The sequence below is a fragment of the Monodon monoceros genome, unplaced genomic scaffold, assembly GCF_005190385.1.
Source record: "Monodon monoceros isolate NGI ecotype Baffin Bay Population unplaced genomic scaffold, NGI_Narwhal_1 Super_Scaffold_12, whole genome shotgun sequence".
NCBI lineage: Eukaryota > Metazoa > Chordata > Mammalia > Artiodactyla > Monodontidae > Monodon > Monodon monoceros.
In genome coordinates, this window is record NW_021703768.1 from 50,271,176 (window position 1) to 50,291,192 (window position 20,017).

General features: G+C 37.2%; 1 pseudogene; it reads left to right on the forward strand.

Annotated features, from left to right (window-relative positions):
• LOC114892082 overlaps positions 1-18,590 on the forward strand; it is an 89,664-nt pseudogene extending 71,074 nt beyond the window's left edge.
• Positions 18,591-20,017: the final 1,427 nt, after the last annotated feature.

The window sequence follows — 20,017 nt, forward strand, 5'->3', positions numbered from 1 at the left end:
TGAAGATGTCCTTAAATCAATACAAAAAATAAATTAATTGAGCATTTACTTTGTATGAACCAATTCAATTAAATAATTCATTTCGATTCAATCAAGTAAGCACCTATTGATTGCTCTCCATGGAAAGGCACTAACACTGGTTTGGGGAATATTTATATAGAATTGAATGAAGAAATACATCTATAATTTAGTGAGCTTTTGGTCCTGTAAAATATCATGATTGTGAAAACTCATCAATCTGATTGATATGTGTCATCTCTGGAGGGAAGCTCCTTGATTGGCACCTGAAACCGCTAGTTTTAATGCTTCCTGTGGCCTGGAAATGACCTGTCAAGACATAATGGCTGTTTTATGTTTCCTATTCTAGTCATTCATGATTTAAAAACATGATCATACTCAGTTAGAGATGCATGTTTTGTCAGATACACACATGCACACACTCCTTTTAGCCCCTGTTTAGCATGTACCTTGAACTCTCCCTTCTGAACTGGCTTTGGTAGTTGAGAAGGGAGGTTGGAATAACTGAGATTCAGGAGAACAATGGATATCGAGATCTCAGGATCCCAACATCTTGGGATCCCAGGTTCCATTAGGAAAAGAGTCAGGATGTCTGCAAACAATTGAAAGTGTATGTTGGGAGAGATGACATTAAAGAGAAGTCTCTTGGTGTATAACTTCCTTTTTTCCAGCCTTCCAGTCTTTGCAGAGCCATCTTTCCCAGTGCTCTTGGGCTGACCTTTTGCCCATGCAGAAGTCCCACACAGTTAGGTACTCTCTAGCAAACACTTCAACACTTCAGAACTTACTCTTCCTGTCAGGTATTTCAGAAAATGACTACCTCTGCTCAACCTGCAGGATATACTAGAGGTCTGTTACTTGCAGGCTCAGTTCCACTTAATTTCAAAACCATTGAGAACAAAATGTTGTAGAGTATCATGGACTTTTTTCCCCACCAGACTGTGGTCTGGAATATCCAAAAAATGCCTAGTGAAACTGGAGGGAGGGAGGGAAGCCTAGCAACTGATGAGCTTGGATCCACAATCGCCATTTCCACTCATGTGATGGACACACTGCCAAAGCCATGGCAACTAGTTTCTAGTCTGGGTCCTAATGGGTCTTGAGCCTGTCCTTAGAACTCCAGTATGTAGGAATAGAGCCCCAACTCCTTTCCTCTCACAGTAAGCCTCTCCCTGAATTGAGCTGGGTTTCTGGTCCCCACCTGACTTGACCACTTCTGTTATTGAGAAGTCTATGTCCCCATATGATGCCCAAAACATTATTCTACCGTTTGTGTATCAATATCCAGCTTAGTCTTTTCTTGTACTATCTGGGACTTTATAATTTTTACTAGGGTACTCTCTGCCCAGTGATTTCATCCTTAGCCTCAATCTTACACCAGTCCCTGCTTTTTCCTATCTCCCTGACAGGATATTCCAGCATGCCATGTGCCCAGTGTTGCTTCATCTCTGGTGGTTTACAAGGTCGACCTTTCCTTCAACACACACCCTTACCCAGTTCTTGAGGGTAGATATAAGGCAAAGGCTTTAGGATAAAGTAGTTTGTTGACATGCTGAACACGTAGGAGAACCAAGGGTAAGTCTCCTATTCTCAGAGTCCTATTGGCTTTTTAAAATATAATTTAGAGGCTTAGATTATGTGGTTTTGACCATATTAGCAAATCTAAATCTGCTTCCTGAGAAGAGCTTTGTCTTACTTGTTGACCTTTTGACTCATGTAGCTTGTTTCCTTGCAGGGATAGAATGCCTTTTCTTTGGGCAAGAAGTCAAGTTAGATTCTTCACTTCTTTTTTAATTAATAGACTTTATATTTTAGAGCAATTTTAGACTTACAGAAAAATTGATCTGAAATTACAGAGAGTTAGCACATACTCTCTCCTTCCCCAGTTTCTCCTATTATTAACATCCTGCATTAGTGTGGTACATTTGTTACAATTGACTATTATTGATATATACAGTGTTATTAACATAGTTTAATAACATAGTATTAAACTATGTTAATAGTTTGTAAACTAAAGTCCATAGTTTACAATAGGGTTCATGCTTTGTGTTATACAGCTAGATAGATTTTGACAAATGCATAATGTAGTGTATCCAACATTACAGTATCATACAGAATAGTTTCACTGCCCTGAAAATCTCCTGTGCTCCACCTATTCATCCCTCCTGCCCTTCCCCCAAGCCCCTGGGCACGACTGATCTTTAAACTGTCTCCATAGGTCTGCATTTTCCAGTATGTCATAAAGTTGAGATAATCCAGTATGTAGCCTCTAAAGATTGTCATCTTTCACTTAGTGATATGCATTTAATGATCTAATTAATGTCTTTTTGTGATTTGATAGCTCATTTCTTTTTACTGCTGAATAATATTCCATTGTATTAATGTATACAGTTTATCCGTTTACTTACTGAAGGACATCTTGCTTTCTTCCAAGTTTTGGCTGTTATAAATAGAGTTGCTGTAAACATCTGGGTGTAGGTTTTTGTGTAAATACCAAGGAGAGTGATTGCAATATCATATGGTAAGAGTATGTTTAGTTTTGTAAGAAACTGCCCAACTGTCTTCCAAATGGGCTGTATCATTTTATATTCACAAGCAATAAATTAGAGTTCCTGGTGCTCCGCAGCCTCACCAGAATTTGATGTTGTCAGTATTTTGGATTTTAACCAAATCCAAACATGGATTGGCATTCATGTTGTAGTTTTAATTTGCATTTCCCTAATGACTTATGATATTGAACATCTTTTCATATGCTTGTTGGCCATTGGTACATACTCTTTGGTGAGATGTCTGTTCATATCTTTTGTCCATTTCTTAGATTAGGTTTTTTGTTTCCATATGGTTGAATTTTAAGAGTTCTTTTCATATTTTAGGATCCTTTGTCAAATAATGTATCTTACAATATTTTTCTCCCAGTCTGTTACTTGTCTTTTAATTCTTTTAACAGTGCCTTTCACAGAGTAGAAGTTTTTTTTTTAGTTCCTGTTTTGTTGAGATATTGAGATATAATTGATATACAGCACTGTATAAGTTTAGGGTGTACAGCAAAATGATTTGACTTACACCATCCTGAAGCTATTACTACAATAACTTTAGTGACCATCATTCATATAGATATCAAATTAAAAAAATAGAAAAAAGGTTTTTTCCTTGTGATGTGAACTTTTAGGATTTACTCTCTTAGCAAATTTCACATGTAATTGAAATATAATCAATTATCTTTATCATGTTGTACATTAGATCCCTAGTACTTATTTATCTTATAACTGGAAGTTTTTTTCTTTTGACCACCTTCATCCAATTTCCCCTACCCCCACCCTCTGCCTCTGGTAACCACAGATCTGATCTCCTTTTCTATGAGTTCTTTGTTTATTTGTTTGTTTTTGAAGTATAACTGACCTACAACACTATGTTGGCTCCTGGCACACAACATAGTGATTCAATATTTTTATACATTTCAAAATAATCACTGTGTTAAGTCTAGTTACCATCTGTCACCATACAAATATATTATATTATTATTGACTATATTCCCTACATTGTATCTTGACACATTTATTTTGTAATCAAAAGTTTGTACCTCTTAATCTCCCTTAGATATTTCTCTCCTCCCCTCACCCTCTCCCCTCTGACAACCACCGTTTGTTCTCTTTATCTATGATTCTATTTTGTTATATTTGTCCATTTGGTTTTTTTTTAGATTCCACATATAAGTGAAATCATGTAATATTTGTCTTTGCCTTACTTATTTCACTCAGCACAATACCCTCTAGGTCCATCCATGTTTTTGCAAATGGTAATAATTATCTTTTTATGGCTGAGTAATATTAATATTCTCTCTATATACATAGAATACATATAGTAATATTTTATATATATATATATAATATTGAATTGCTGGGTTATATGGTAGATCTATTTTTAATTTTTTGAGGTACCTCTGTACTGTTTTCCATAGTGGCTGCACCAATTTACATTCCCACCAACAGTGCATGAGTGTTCCCTTTTCTCCACATCCTTGTCAACACTTGTAATTTGTTGTCTTTTTGTTAATGGCCATTCTGATAGGTATGAGGTGATATCTCACTGTGGTTTTGACTTGCATTTTCCTGATGATTAGTGTTGCTGAGCATCTTTTCATGTGCCTGTTGGCCATTGTATGTCTTCTTTGGAAAAACGTCTATTATGGTCCTCTGACCATTTTTTAATCATGTTGTTTCTTTGTTTGGTGTTGAATTGTATACGTTCTTTGTATATTTTGAATATTAACCCTTTATTGTGTATATTATTTGCAAATATCTTCTCTATTCAGTAGGTGGTCTTTTCATTTTGTTGATAGTTTCCTTCACTGTGCAAAAGGTTTTTAACTTGATTTAGTTCCATTTGTTTATTTTTGCTTTTGTTTCCCTTGCCTGAGGAGACATATCCAAACAAATATTACTAAGAACAATGTTAAAGAGTGTACTGCCTGTTTCCTTTTAAAACTTTTATGGTTTCAGGTCGTATATTTAAATGTTTAATCCATTTTGAATTTATTTTTGTGCATGGTATGAGAGAGTAGTCCAGTTTGATTCTTTGCATGTAGCTGTCCAATTTTCTTGATATCACTTATTGGAGAGGCTGTCTTTTCCCCTTTGTATATTCCTGCCTCCTTTGTTGTAGATTAATTGCCCATATAAATATGACTTTATTTCAGGGTTTTCTATTCTGTTCCATTGACCTATGTGCATGTTTTTGTACTGGTTCTGATTAATGTAGCTTTGTAGTATAGTCTGAAGTCAGGGAGCCTGATTCTTCCAATTTTGTTTTTCTTTCTCAAGATTGCTTTGGCTATTCAGGGTCTTTTGTGTTTCCATGCAAACTTTAGAATTATTTGTTCTAGTTCTGTGAAAAATGCCATTGTTATTTTGAGAAGAGTTGAATTGTGTCTATAGATTACCTTGGGTAATATGGTAATTTTAACAATATTAATTCTTCCAACCTAAAAGCATGGTATATCTTTTCATTTACTTGTGCCATCTTCAATTTTTTTTTTGTCATAAAGTTTTCTGAGTATAGATCTTTGCCCTCCTTAGTTAGATTTGTTTCTAAGTATTTTATTCTTTTTGCTGCAATTATAAATGTGATTGTTTTCTTAATTTCTCTTTCTGATTGTTTGTTCTTAGTGTATAGAAACACAAAGAATTTCTATATATTAACTTTGTATCCTGCAACTTTACAAAATTCATTGATGAGTTCTAGTAGGTTTTGGTGGTGTCTTTAGGATTTTCTATGTACAGTACCATGTCATCTGCAAAAAATGACAGTTTTAGTTCTTCCTTTCTAATTTGGATGCTTTTTATTTCTTTTTCTTGTGTGATTTCTGCATCTAGGATTTTCAATACTATGTTGGATAAAAGTGGTGGGAGTGGGCATCCTTGTCTTGTTCCTGATCTTAGAGGAAATAATGTCAACTTTTTACCATTGAGTATGATGTTAGCTGTGGGCTTGTCATACATGGCCTTTATTATGTTAGGTACGTTCCTTCTGTACCCAATTTGTCGAGAGTTTTTATCATGAATGGATGTCGAATTTTGTCAAAATCTTTTTCTGCATCTATTGCAATGATTGTATGGTTTTTATTCTTCAGTTTGTTAATATGGTGTATCATATTGATTGATTTGTGAATGTTGAAAAATCCTTGCATCCCTGGGATAAATTCCACTTGATCATGGTGTATGATCCTTTTAATGTACTGTTGGAATTGATTTGCTAATATGTTGTTTAGGATTTTTGCACCTATGTTCATCAGCGATATTGGCCTGAAATTTTCTTTTTTTATGATGTCTTTGTTTGATTTTAATATCAGGGTGATGCTGGCCTCATAGAATGAGTTCAGAAGTATTCCTTCCTCTGCAATTTTTTGGGATAGTTTGAGAAGGATAAGTTTTAACTCTTCTTTAAATGTTTGGTAGGATTCACCTTTGAAGTCATCTGGTCCTGGACTTTCGCTGCTTGGGAGTTTTAAAATTATTGATTTAATTTCATTACTGGTAATTGGTCTGTCCATATTTTCTACTCATTCCTGATTCAGTCTTGGGAGATTGTTCATTTCTAGGAATGACTCCACTTCTTCTAGGTTGTTCATTTTATTAGTGTATAATTATTCATAGTGATATTTTCTGACCCTTTGTATATCTGTGCTGTTAGTTGTTACTTTTCCTTTTTCATTTCTGATTTTATTCATAAGAACCCTCTCTCTTGATGAGTCTGGCTAACGGTTTATTGACTTTATCTTTTCAAAGAACCAGCTTTAGTTTCATTGATCATTTCTATTTTTTAGGTGTAAGGTTAGTTTGTTTATTTAAGATTTTTCTTTTTTACTCAGGTATGCTTGTATCGCTTTAAACTTCCCTCTTAAAACTGATTTTGCAGTGTCCCATAGATGTAGTTTTTTTTCTTTTTAACATCTTTATTGGAGTATAATTGCGTTACAATGGTGTGTTGGTTTATGCTTTATAACAAAGTGAATCAGGTATACATATACATATATCTCCATATCTCCTCCCTCTTGCATCTCCCTCCCACCCTCCCTATCCCACCCATTTAGGTGGACACAAGGCACCGAGCTGATCTCCCTGTGCAATGTGGCTGCTTCCCACTAGCTTTCTATTTTACATTTGGTAGTGTATATATGTCCATGCCACTCTCTCACTTTGTCCCAGCTTCCCCTTGCCCCTCCCCATGTCCTCAAGTCCATTCTCTACGTCTACGTCTTTATTCCTGTCCTGCCCCAGTGTTCATCAGAATCATTTTTTTTTAAGATTCTGTATATATGTGTTAGCATATGATATTTGTTTTTCTCTTTCTGACTTACTTCACTCTGTGTGACAGACTCTAGATCCATCCACCTCACTACAAATAACTCAATTTCATTTTTTTTAAGGCTGAGTAATATTCCATTGTATATATGCACCACATTTTCTTCATCCATTCATCTGTTGATGGACACTTACATTGCTTCCATGTCCTGGCTATTGTAAATAGAGCTGCAATGGACATTGTGGTACATGACTCTTTTTCAATTATGGTTTTCTCAGGGTATATGCCCAGTAGTGGGATTGCTGGGTCATATGGTAGTTCTATTTTTAGTTTTTTAAGGAACCTCCATACTGTTGTCCATAGTGGCTGTATCAATTTACATTCCCACCAACAGTGCAAGAGTGTTCCCTTTTCTCCACGCCCTCTCCAGCATTTATTCTTTGTAGACTTTTTCATGATGGCCATTCTGAGTGGTGTCACATGATACCACATTGTAGTTTGATTTGCATTTCTCTAATGATTAGTGATGTTGAGCATCTTTTCATGTGTTTGTTGGCAATCAGTATATCTTCTTTGGAGAAATGTCTATTTAGGTCTTCTGCCCATTTTTGGATTGGGTTGTTTGTTTTTTTGTTGTTGTTTTGTATTCCTTTTATTTCTTTTTATTCTCTGTTTGCCATGACTAGGACTTCCAAAACTATGTTGAATAATAGTGGCCAGAGTGGACATCCTTGTCTTGTTCCTGATCTTAGTGGAAATGCTTTCAGTTTTTAACCATTGAGAAGAATATTTGCTGCGGGTTTGTCGTATATGGCCTTTATTATATTGAGGTAGGTTCCCTCTATGCCCACTTTCTAGAGAGTTTTTATCATAAGTGGGTGTTGAATTTTGTCAAAACTTTTTCTGCATCTATTGAGATGATGATATGGCTTTTATTCTTCAATTTGTTAATATGGTGTATCACATTGATTGATTTGCGTATATTGAAGAATCCTTGCATCCTTGGGATAAATTCCACTTGATCTTGGTGTATGATCCTTTTAATGTATTGTTGGATTCTGTTTGCTAGTATTTTGTTGAGGATTTTTGCATCTATATTCATCAGTGATATTGGTCTGTAGTTTTTTTTTTTTTTGTAGTATCTTTGTCTGGTTTGGTATCCAGGTGATGGTGGCCTCATAGAATGAGTTTGGGAGTGTTCCTTCCTCTGCAATTTTTTGGAAGAGTTTGAGAGGGATGGGTGTTATCTCTTCTCTATATGTTGATAAAATTCACCTGTGAAGCCATCTGGTCCTGGACTTTTGTTTGTTGGAAGATTTTTAATCACACTTTCAATTTCATTACTTGTGATTGGTCTGTTCATATTTTCTATTTCTTCCTGGTTCAGTCTTGGAAGGTTATACCTTTCTAAGAATTTGTCCATTTCTTCCAGGTTGTCCATTTTATTGGCATATAGTTGCTTGTAGTAATCTCTCATGATCCTTTGTATTTCTGCAGTATCAGTTGTTACTTATTGTTTATTTCTAATTCTATTGACTTGAGTCTTCTTCCTTTTTTTCTTGATGAGTCTGGCTAATTCTTTCTCAATTTTGTTTATCTTCTCAAAGAACCAGGTTTTAGTTTTAATGATCTTTGCTATTGTTTCCTTCATTTCTTTTTCATTTATTTCTGATCTGACCTTCATGATTTCTTTCCTTCTGCTGACTTTGTTTTTGTTTTTTTTTCTTCTTTCTCTAATTGCTTTAGGTGTATGTTTAGGTTCTTTATTTGAGATGTTTCTTGTTTCTTGAGGTAGGATTGTATTGCTTTAAACTTCCCTCTTAGAACTGCTTTTGCTGCATCCCATAGATTTTGGTTCATCATGTTTTCATTGTCATTTGTTTCTAGGTATTTTCTGATTACCTCTTTGATTTCTTCAGTGATCTCTTGGTTATTTAGTATTGTATTGTTTAGCCTGCATGTATTTGTATTTTTTACATATTTTTTCCTGTAATTGATATCTAGTCTCATAGCATTGTGGTCGGAAAAGGTACTTGATATGATTTCAATTTTCTTTTTGAAATTTACCAAGGCTAGATTTGTGACCCAAGATATGATCTATCCTGGAGAATGTTCCATGAGCACTTGAGAATAATGTGTATTCTGTTGTTTTTGGATGGAATGTCCTATAAATATCAATTAAGTCCATCTTGTTTAATGTATCATTTAAAGCTTGTGTTTCCTTATTTATTTTCATTTTGGATGATCTGTCCATGGGTGAAAGTGGGGTGTTAAAGTCCCCTACTATGATTGTGTTACTGTCGATTTCCCCTTTTATGGCTGTTAGCATTTGCCTTATGTATTGAGGTGCTCCTGTGTTGGGTGCATAAATATTTACAATTGTTATATCTTCTTCTTGGATTTATCCCTTGATCATTATGTAGTATCCTTCTTTGCCTCTTGTAATAGTCTTTATTTTAAAGTCTATTTTGTCTGATATGAGAATTGCTACTCCAGCTTTCTTTTGATTTCAATTTGCATGGAATATCTTTTTCCATCCCCTCACTTTCAGTTTGTATGTGTCCCTAGGTCTGAAGTGGGTCTCTTGTAGATAGCATGTATATGGGCCTTGGTTTTGTTTCCATTCAGCCAGTCTATGTCTTTTGGTGGGAGCATTTAATCCATTTACATTTAAGGTAGTTATTGATATATATGTTCCTATTACCATTTTCTTAATTGTTTTGCGTTTGTTATTGTAGTTCTTTTCCTTCTATTGTGTTTCCTGCCTAAAAGTTCCTTTAGCATTTGTTGTAAAGGTGGTTTGGTATTGCTGAGTTCTCTTAACTTTTGCTTGTCTGTAAAGGTTTTAATTTCTCTGTTGAATCTGAATGAGATCCTTGCCGGGTAGAGTAATCTTGGTTGTAGAGTCTTCCCTTTCATCACTTTAAATATGTCCTGTGACTCCCTTCTGGCTTGCAGAGTTTCTGCTGAAAGATCAGCTGTTAACCTTACTGGGATTCCCTTGTATGTTATTTGTTGTTTTTCCCTTGCTGCTTTTAATATTTTTTTCTTTGTATTTAATTTTTGATAGTTTGATTAATATGTGTCTTGGCGTGTTTCTCCTGGATTTATCTCTGCACTTCCTGGACTTGATTATTTCCTTTCACATATTAAGGTAATTTTCAACTATAATCTCTTCAAATATTTTCTCAGTTCCTTTCTTTTTCTCTTCTTCTGGGAACACTATAATTCGAATATTGGTGCATTTAGTGTTGTTCCAGAAGTCTCTGAGACTGTTGTTGTCAATTCTTTTCATTCTTTATTCTTTATTCTGCTCTGTGGTAGTTATTTCCACTATTTTATCTTCCAGGTCACTTCTCTGTTCTTCTTCCTCAGTTATTCTGCTATTGATTCCTTCTAGATTATTTTTAAATCCATTTATTGTGTTGTTCATCCTTGTTTGTTTGCTCTTTAGTTCTTCTAAGTCCTTGTTAAACGTTTCTTGTGTTTTCTCCATTCTATTTCCAGGATTTTGGATCATCTTTATTATCATTATTCTGAATTCTTTTTCATATAGACTGCCTATTTCCTCTTCATTTGTTTGGTCTGATGGGTTTTTACCTTGCCCCTTCATCTCCTGTGTATTTCTTTGTCTTCTCATTTTAAGTTACTGTGTTTAAGGTCTTCTTTTTGAAGGCTGCAGGCTCGTAGTTCCTGTTGTTGTTGGTATCTGCCCCCAATGCCTAAGGTTGGTTCAGTGGGTTGTGTAGGCTTCCTTGTGGAGGGGACTGGTCCCTGTGTTCTGGTGGATGAGTTTGGATCTTGTCTTTCTGGTGGGCAGAATCACGTCCAGTGGTGTGTTTTGGTGTGCCTGTGACTTTATTATGATTTTAGCCAACCTCTCTGCTAATGGGTGTGGTTGTGTTCCTGTCTTGCTAGTTGTTTGGCATAGGGTGTTCAGCACCGTAACTTGCTCGTCGTTGAGTGGAGTTGGGTGTTGGCATTGAGATGGAGATCTCTGGGAGAGCTTTCACCATTTGATATTACGTGGAGCCAGGAGGTCTCTGGTGGACCAGTGTCCTGAACTCGGCTCTCCCACCTCAGAGGCACAGGCCTGACACCCGGCTGGAGCACCAAGACCCCGTTAGCCACACCACTGAAAAGAAATGGGAGAAAGAAAGAAAAAATAAAATACAAGTTATTAAAATAAAAAAGTTATTAAAAATTAAAAAATATTAAAAAGTAATTAAAAAAAGAAAAAAAGAAAGAAAGAAAGAAGAGAGCCACCAAACCAAAAAAGAAATCCACCAATCATAACAAGTGCTAAAAGCTATACCCCCCCCCAAAAAAAAAGTATAAGCAGAACGTTAGGACAAATGTAAAAGCAAAGCTATACAGACAAAATCACACAAAGAAGCATACACATGCACACTCACAAAAAGAGAAAAAGGAAAAAAAATATATAACTATATATAAAAAAATGAAAAGGAAGAGAGCAACCAAATCAGTAAACAAATCTACCAATGATAATAAACTCTAAATACTAAACTAAGATAAACATAAAACCAGAAACAAATTAGATTCAGAAAACAAGCCCCAAGTCTACCGTTGCCCTCAAAGTAAACCACCTCAATTTTGGGATGATTTGTTCTCTATTCAGGTATTCCAGAGATGTAGGGTACATCAAGTTGATTGTGAAGATTTAATCCACTGCTCCTTAGGCTGCTGGGAGAGACTTCCTTTTCTCTTCTTTGTTCACACAGCTCCTGGTGTTCAGCTTTGGATTTGGCCCCACCTCTGCATGTAGCTTGCCTGATGGCATCTGCTCTTCACTCAGACAGGACAGGGTTAAAGTGGCAGCTGATTAGGGGGCTCTGGCTCACTCAGGCTGGTGGGAGGGAGGGTTATGGAATGTGGGGCAAGCCTCTGGCGGCAGAGGCTCGTGTGATGTTGTAACAGCATGAGGCATGCCAGGTGTTCTCCCGGAGAATTTGTCCCTGTTTCACGGGACCCAGGCAGTGATGGGCTGCACAGGCTGCTAGGAGGGGAGGTGTGGATAGTGACCTGTGCTTGCACACAGGCTTCTTGGTGGCTGCAGCAGCAGCCTAAGTGTTTCATCCCCATCTCTGGTCTCTGGAGCTCGTTTAGGCAGTGCTCTGAATCCCCTCTCCAAGCATACCCCGAAACAATGGTCTCTTGCCTCTTAGGCAGTTCCAGACTTTTTCCTGGACTCCCTCTTGGCTAGCTGTGGCGCACTAGCCCCCTTCAGGCTGTGTTCACACAGCCAACCCCAGTCCTCTCCCTGGGATCTGACCTCCGAAGCTGGAGCCTCAGCTCCCAGTCCCCACCTGCCCTGGCAGGTGAGCAAACAAGCCTCTCAGGCTGGTGAGTGCTGGTCAGTACCGATCCTCTGTGCGGGAATCTCTCCACATTGGCTTCTACACCCCTGTTGCTATGCTCTCCTCTGTGGCTCCGAAGCTTCCCCCTGCCCCCGCCCACCCCCTGTCTCCACCAGTGAAGGGGCTTCATAATGTGTGGAAGCTTTTCCTCCTTCGCAGCTCCCTCCCAGAGGTGCAGGCCCCACCTCTATTCTTTTGTCTTTTCTTTTTTCTTTTGCCCTACCCAGGTATGTGGGGGAGTTTCTTGCCTTTTGGGAAGTCTGAGGTCTTCTGCCAGCATTCAGTACGTGTTCTCTAGAAGTTGTTCCACATGTAGATGTATTTGTGATGTATTTGTTGGGAGGAAGGTGACCTCCATGTCTTATTCCTCCACCATCTTGAAGGTCTCCTCCTGTCCCATAGACTTTGGATCGTTGGGTTTTCCTTTTCTTTTGTCTCCATGTATTTTTTGATTTCTTAAGTAACCCATTGCCTGTTTAGTAGCATATAGTTTAGCCTCCACGTGTTTGTGTCTTTTGCTATTTTTTTTCTTGCAGTTGATATCTATTCTCATAGTGTTGTGGTCAGAAAAGGTTCTTGATATGATTTCAATCCTCTTAAATTTATTGATACCTGTTTTGTGGTCTGGCATGTGATCTACGCTGGAGAATGTTCCATGTGCACTTGAAACGAATGTGTGTTTTGCTGCTTTGTATGGAATGTTCTCTCTCTATATCTGTTAAGTACAGCTGGTCTAATGTCATTTAAGGCCAGCATTTTCTCGCTGGATCATCTGTCCATTGATGTAAGTGGGGTGTTAAAGTCCTCTACCATTATTGTTTTACTGTCACTTTCTGCCTTTATGTCTGTTAATATTTGTTTTATGTGTTTAGGTGCTCCTTTGTTGGGTGCGTATATATTTACAATTGATATATGTTCTTGGATTGCTCCCCTGATCATTTTATAATGTCTTTCTTTGTCTCTTATTACAGTCTTCATTTTAAAGTCTATTTCATCTGATATTAAATTGCTATCATGGTTTTCTTTCTATTTCCCATTTATACTTTTTCCATCCCCTCACTTTCAGTGTGTGTGTGTCTTTAGATCTGAAGTGAATCCTCTGTAGGTGGCATACATGTGGACCTTGTTTTTGTATTCATTCAGCCATTCAGTGTCTTTTGATTGGAACATTTGGTTCATTTACATTTAAAGTAATTATTGATAAGTATGTACTTATTTCCATTTTTTTGGTTGTTTTTGCAGTTGTTCTTTTCTTCTTCTTTTACTCTCTACCCCCTTATGATTTGCTGACTATTTTTAGTGTTATATTTGGATTCCTTTCTCTTTTTGCATGGGTATCTATTGCAGATTTTTGGTTTGTGTTACCGTTATATACATGATTAAAGTTGCTGATTTCTTTAGTTTGAAGGTATTTTAACAACCCTGCATTTTTACTCCCCTTCCTGTATATTTAATGTTCTGATATCATATTTTACATTTTTTTGTTTCCTTTAACTACTTATTGTGGATATAGATGATTTTACTACTTTTGTCTTTTAATTTTCCTAGTAGCTATATAAGGGGTTGATTTTGATTGGGATTCTGTTGACTCTATAAATCAAGTTGGGAAGATCTGAAATTCTAAAAATATTGACTTTTTCTATCCATGAACATGGAATATCTCTCCACTTGTGTAGATTTTTTTGTTTAATTTCTTTTATCAGCTTTTTGGTTTCCTAATATAAACCTTGTACTTCTTTTTTTACCCTTATGCCCAAGTATTATTATTTTTTGGCACTAAGGCAAATGCTTGTATCTTTAATTTCAAATTCCTATTGTTCACTGCTGGCATATAGAAAAGTAACAATGTAGATTCTTCACTTTTTATAACAATATGTTAACTTTATTACCTACACATCTGGTTTCTAAAGTTATGTTGATTTCCTCTCAAACATATAACATCTGTTATTCAGGGACTCAGTAAGAACTAAAATCCAAATTGACTACTAATGAACTTCTTAAAAATCCTATCCAAGTTAAGTTGGGGAGAAATAATGATCCATTTCTAGATTCTCTGCTCTGAGAAGAAAAACTTCTTGTACTTCAAACTCAAAAAAGTTGGTCATGATCCATGTCAATCAATCCCTGTAAATTTGCTTCTTTAACTACACTTCTGAAAGCTACCCACTGGGAACATCATCACTTGGCTGAAGGCCAGGCAATCAGCAATAGCCTCACTATGACTGACTTTTAGAGACACTTCTACCGCTTGAAATGCTTCCACTTTTAGAGACACTTCCATAACTACTAAAGATCAACTAATTCTGAGTCATTCCGAGTTCTGAAAGTCTAACAGTCCCCAAAATCTCTGCTTCCCCAAACCCTGTATAAGATCAGCAACTTGCTTTGATCAGTAATACTGAGCTCTGTTCATACAGATCTCTCTTGCCTACCAGATAATCCATTAAACTTTTTGTTTCAAACGTAAAGTGGTGACCTCTTTTGTTGAGAGCTTTTTTTTCCTGTTATCAATTAAGCTACCTAAAACAGCACCTGTGGGGGCTTCCCTGGTGGTGCAGTGGTTGAGAGTCCACCTGCTGATTCAAGGGACACAGGTCCGTGCCCCGGTCCGGGAAGATCCCACATGCCGCGGAGCGGCTAGGCCCGTGAGCCATGGCCGCTGAGCCTGCGCGTCTGGAGCCTGTGCTCTGCAACGGGAGAGGCCACAACAGTGAGAGGCCTGCGTGTAGCAAAAAAAAAAATAATAAAATAAAATAAAAATAAAACAGCACCTGTGGATTGCATTGTTTTAGAGCCAGGTGGAAACTCTTAATGGAAATATGATTTTACTATTTTCTTGGCAATTTTTTTGTTGTAAATTTGTGCAAAACTCAGTTACATGAATATAGTTTCCATATCTTTTGTAAAACAGCTATTTAATTCATTGCTCAATAGCTAGTTAAATGTTCTTTGTATAAAGAAAAAATTTTAAGTTCCTCTTAGAGTTTAATGCTAGGTAAAATTGTGTCTCCTGAGCAAATGATTTCCTCTTTTCTTTGGCTGCCATGAATCTCAACACTACAATTTCTAATCAGTTATAAGACTTAATTTCTCACTTTAAGATTATATTCTTAACCATAAATGATACATGACTTTCATTTATTTTCATGTTTTTTATTGTTGTAATCCTTATCATAATGGTTTTATTGCATATGACTTTTGCTTAACCTACATTAAAAATCCATGTTTGGGACCAGGTATGGAAAAAAATTTATAATACATTTCTCTTTGAGGAACATTATTATAATACACTAGTATCTGCATACTTCTTGCTCTTTCCAGGCACTTTCACCTTTGACAATAATCCTTCTTTATTTTGTTTCTATGATATCTAGAGTTTGGCAGCAATATTTTAATGAAGTCAGTCAAATGAATTTACAGTTTTACAAATCATTTCTAACATTGATATTCTTTAGAATAAAATTCTGTGTGAAAGTATTAATTCTCAGTGTAACTGGTAAAAGTTATACCTCCACAGCAGTTAGTTGGCCAACTGCACAGTCACCTTTGAAAGTGCAACAACTTTAATAGCAACATTGTACAAAAATAAAAGGCAGCATCTTAACCTTGAAACTTTGGTGCTAACAATGGAAATCAAAATAAACACTTCTAAATGTTTATTTCACTCCTCTATTCAGCAAGGCAACAGGTTAGTTAATGGAAGAATTTGACATCCTGCGTGGAAGAATCGCTTTCAGGAAATATATAACAAAAAGCACATCCTAAATATGAGACTGATTTTGAGTCTGATATAAATTTTCCTGTTTCCATTGCAGGTTCCTTACCATTCACAAATCCAACAACTTGTATTAGGGTGTTTGAAACTAATTTGTTTGGCGGAATTATAGTCATTGCTGTTGTTATGTATAGTTTTTATTTTCTTTTTTTAAAAAAATCAATTCTGGGGTTTTCCTGGTGGTGCAGTAGTTAAGAATCCACCTGCCATTGCAGGGGACACGGGTTCGGGTCCTGGGCCTGGAAGATCCCACGTGCCACAGAGCAATTAAGCCCATGCATCACAACTACTGAGCCTGCATTCTAGAGCCCACAAGCCACAACTACTGAAGCCCATGTGCCACAACTACTGAAGCCTGCGTGCCTAGACCCCATGCTCCGCAACAAGAGAAGCCACCGCAATGAGAAGCCTGCACACCGCAATGAAGAGTAGCCCTCGCTCACTGCAACTAGAGAAAGCCTGCACGCAACAACGAAGACCCAAAGTAGCCAAAAATAAATACAGAAATAAATAAATAAATTTATTTTTTTTAAGTATTAAAAAAATCAATTCTATCTATCTGGCTGCGTCAGGTATTAGTTGCGGCCTATGGGATCTTTCATTGTGGTGAGTGGGCTTTTCTCTAGTTGTGGCACATGGGCTCTAGAGTGTGTGGGTTCAGCAGTTGAGGCACACAGGTTTAGTTGCCCTGCAGCATGTGGGATCTTAGGTCCCTGACCAGAGTTCGAACCCATGTCCCCTGCATTGGAAGGCAGATTCTTAACCACTGGACCACCAGGGAAGTGCTTAGTTTTTGTTTTCATATAACCAACACAGGTCCTATAAAGAGATGGAATAAATCATGGTGCCCATGGTACGGCTTAAAGAGGTGGTGAGAAAGGCTTATTCTACTGTATATTTCTTCCCTTCTTCCCTAGATGCCATCCTGCTTAAAATTCTGTCTTTAGAAGGGTTGCAGGGAGGGGTGCAGTGGAAGAGAGATGTGAACTACCTCTTCCAAATTCTAATGAAATGTAATAAAAGATTAAGCAGAATTGACATCATTAAGACCAATTATTCTTTTTTCCAGGAAATATAGTAGGTACTTCTGGGGGATGAAACACAATAAATTCCTATTTCCTGGGGACATACAGATTACTGGATCTTTTCTGAGGCACAGGATGATAGGGTGGGGAAGGCAATGGCAGGGGACGTTTGAGAATCCTCTAAAATTAGGTACGTGCAGAAACAGCAGTCTTTAGAAGAAACAGCTAGTAAATCTGCTCCTGATTAGTAGTGGACTTAGGTTTGGATGAAAAGGGAGGGTTAGTTCTAGCTCCAACAACCTGAACTTCAGGAAAGGAAGGAAAGAGGCAATCTTTGCCTACTTCCTAAATCTTTCTTAAATGACCTTGTTTTTAAGGAATATAAGGTTTAGCTATTCTAAAGTGCCAACATGGCAACAAATACAATACTAGACAAGAAACCACCTATTTTTCTAGTAAAGAGAGGAAAATTGTTGCAAAAGAAAGTGTTTCTGACTTTCATAGATGTCTCCACCTGTTCCTGAAACCACTGGAATCGAAGTTGGGAGGCATCTGTTTTTGTCTTGTCATCTCTGCTGATTTTCTCAGCTACTCAGGATATCCCCAACATCATTTACATCTCATATACAGAGGTTTTCTTAGGGTGAGACCAAGAGAGGCTCCTTGGGCCTGCTTTGAAGACCCTCACTATGAGCAGCTGGGAAACCACCACTGAAGATGAAGAAATTGGCTCTACCATAACTACTTTTTAAATTCCAAAGTTTTATTTTATTTTATTTTAGTATTTAAAAAAAATATCCAACTTATTAGGTTTCCTCATTGAAAGCCAAGGCAAAGCAAGTAATATACTTTTATCCACCCAAGGCTGTCCTTTGGTGATTTCTATTCCTATTTAAAATGACCACTAACGCCGTGGAGTCGCGCAGAGACTGAGGCTCGGGTGCACTTAAGATTCGGCTCCACCCATAACCCACCGCCAGGGCCGAGGAAGGCACTACTGCTGGAAGTGTAATGGACGTTAATCCTGCTCTGCAAGAGGTGCTGAAGACCAACCTCATCCACGATGGCCTAGCACGTGGAATATGCGAAGCTGCCAAAGCCTTAGACAAGCGTCAAGCCCATCTCTGCGTGCTTGCATCCAACTGTGATGAGCCTATGTATGTCAAGTTGGTGGAGGTCCTTTGTGCTGAGCACCAAATCAACCTGATTAAGGTTGATGACAACAAGAAACTAGGGGGATGGGTAGGCCTCTGTAAAACTGAGAGAGAGGGAAAACCCGTAAAGCGGTTGGTTGCAGTTGTGTGGTGGTTAAGGGCTGTGGCAAAGAGGCTCAGGCCAAGGATGCCATCGAGGAGTACTTCAAATGCAAGAAATGATCAAATAAAAACACTGGGCTCTTGTTCCTCAAAAAAAAAAAAAAATTAAATAAAATGACCACTGATGTATATTGTAACCTGAATCACATGGGAGCTACTTATAGTGATATCCCTACTCACACTCCATAGTTAAATTTACATTTATTGAGGACCTTTAATGAGCCATCTGCTTCATATTATCACATCAGCAGCAGAAGTACCACTGCCACCAGTATAACAGCTGCCATTTATTTAGAAATAACTATGTGTCAGAACCAAAGCTAAAGACTAATTTTATTTCATCCAACTCTCACATAAACTATGGCAGGTAACATTATCCTCATTTGATGGAAGAGAAAACTGAAGCAGAAAGAGTCTCAGTAATCTGCACTAGGTCGCAGAGATAACAAGTGGCAAGAATTCAATCCTTATGACACTGCAGTTTACAACTAAGGACATTGAGGCCCAGAAAGACCAGAACCAAGGGGACACAGTAAATGGCAAATTGGAAATCAGATCTGTCAGAACCCTCAAAGAACATGTTCTTTCTATTGTATCATATATCTTTCATTCTGTGTTTTGTTTCTCTGCCCTCTCTGAAGTGTAGGAAGAGGAAATAAAATTTGTAAATTAAAAGGTTTTGAGATATTCTGGAAGGTTCCATTTTATGAATAGGCATATTTCTCTGCCTGAGTCCACATTTTAGAAGGAACATGTCAGATATGAGTTGCTGGCTTGGCAGTGGTCTCAAGCATATGTTACCTGGTGACCTCAGTGTTGCCAGTTAATCACTGGCATATGAGCCAACACAAAGTTACTTTTTCTTTTTCAATTTTTTTTATTGAAGTATAGTTGATTTACAATGTTGTGTTAGTTTCAGGTGTAAAGAATATATATTCTTTTTCAGATTCTTTTCCATTAAATTTAGGTTATTGCAAGATATTGAATATAGTTCCCTGTGCTATACAGTAAGTCCTTGTTTTTTTTTATCTATTTTATGTGTAGTAGTGTGTATCTCTTAATCCAAAACCCCTTTTGCCCCTTTGGTAACCATAAAATTTTTTTTCTAACATTACTCAGCCATAAAAGAGAATGAAATAATGCCATTCACAAACAACATTGATGGACCTAGAGATCATACTAAGTGAAGTAAATCAGACAGAGAAAGACAAATATCATATGATATCACTTATTTGTGGAACTTATTTATAAAACAAAGTTACTTTTTTATAGGACAGAGGCAGCTAACAGTAGCTTGCTTCAGAAATCAGTGTTATTGATGATGGGAGAAATTGTGAGATGAGTTTCACTAGAAAGTGTTGTAAGGTTTCTATTTAACTAATTCCTGAGCTCACATCTGGGCTGAGTCCTGGTGACTTTGGGAAGGAATTCAAAAAGAAAATGCAGACAATAGGAAGGCTGCTTCACTTTCTTTGCCTTCAGCTGGAAACAGGTTAGTGCTCACCCACATCAAGGCAGTACTTGGACTGGCTGCCTGAAGTACAATTATATTCTACAAAGTGGCCTTGTAGTTTGCATTCTCCTCCTTTAATGGCTTTCATATCAAAGCTGCTTTGTTTCCAAGTTAACATAATGGGACTCAACGTAATATTTTGCCAAGCTCTCACTGATCCTCGGTGTGGAATAAATGTGAACACTGCCTCA